The 1,236-nt window shown below is 42.2% G+C and overlaps 1 protein-coding gene across 2 annotated transcripts in view; it reads right to left on the bottom strand.

Annotated features, from left to right (window-relative positions):
* Positions 1-1,236, bottom strand: part of ZNF121 (zinc finger protein 121) — a 42,593-nt gene that overhangs the window by 9,448 nt on the left and 31,909 nt on the right. For both annotated transcript variants that reach the window (XM_011994308.1, XM_011994310.1), the window contains exon 2: positions 433-513. The gene's annotated coding sequence lies outside the window, so the exon portion shown is untranslated. The remainder of the gene's footprint in view (positions 1-432; positions 514-1,236) is intronic.

The following is a 1,236-nucleotide window of genomic DNA, read 5'->3' on the forward strand; positions in this document are numbered from 1 at the left end:
CCATGTTGGCCAGGCTGGTCTCGAACTCCTGACCTCAAAAGATCCACCCGCCTCAGCCTCCCAAAGTGCTGGGATTACAGGCATGAGCCACCACGTCCGGCAATTTAGTAACTTTTTAAACAATTTATTCTATAGAAATTAAATGAGATAATGAACAGAAATAGTATTATTAGGGAAGGAAAGTAGAAATGATCTGGATAAAGAGCACACGTTAAAGTCATAAGCAAAAAGATATAAGAGCAGATCATTTGCAAAATCACATGAAAGTCTGGGTTAGACGAAAAAGAGAAATATGGAAAGTTGACGATACCCTAAAACTTCCAAGTCCAATGGTCCCATGTTCTGTGACAAAGTACATCTTTTAAATATATCTTCATTATGCTTCCAAACATACTGAACTTATCATGGACTAGGAATGTTCTTCACACTCACCTTGGAGAACTCCAGTTGGCAATGTGCTCAACTTTTCCTCCTCCTCCTCCAGTCAAGAGACAGACTGAGTTTGAACAGGTCCTGTACACAGGGAAAGATACACCAATGCAAGAGGCTTATGAAGGAAACGACAAACGTAACCAAGAAAAAATAACTATATTCCTAAAGAGAGTAGTGAAACTACTTTAAAAGAGCTCAAATTTCATATATCTCATCTTTTTGTGCCCTGAGGAGACTGGTTATCTATGACCAAATACCCACTATTCAAACTTAAATACACATTTAAAACCATTAGAGACTGGGCGCAGTGGCTCATGCCTGTAATCCCAGAATTTTGGGAGACTGAGGTGGGAGAATCACCTGAGCCCAGGGAGGTTGAGACTGCAGTGAGTCATGATTGTGCCACTGTACTCCCAGCCTAGGCGACAAAGTGAGACTCTGTCTCGAAAGAAATTAAATAAAAACCATTAAAATGTGTATCCAAATAGGAAATAATGCAAATGCAAAGAGAAATCATTATTTTGTTTTTTGGTTTTTTTCTGAGACAGAGTCTCACTCTGTCACCCAGGCTGGAGTACAATGGCACGGTCTCAGCTCACTGCAACCTCCACCTCCCAGGTTCAAGTGATTCTCCTGCCTCAGCCTCCAGAGCAGCTGGGATTACAGGCACCCACCATCAGGTCTGGCTAATTTTTTTTGTATTTTTATAGAGACAGGATTTCACCACGTTGGCCAGGCTGGTCTTGAACTCCTGACCTCAGGTGATCCGCCCACTTCAGCCTCCCAAAGTGCTGGGATTACAGG

Source organism: Mandrillus leucophaeus, unplaced genomic scaffold (genome assembly GCF_000951045.1).
Source record: "Mandrillus leucophaeus isolate KB7577 unplaced genomic scaffold, Mleu.le_1.0 Scaffold451, whole genome shotgun sequence".
Lineage (NCBI taxonomy): Eukaryota > Metazoa > Chordata > Mammalia > Primates > Cercopithecidae > Mandrillus > Mandrillus leucophaeus.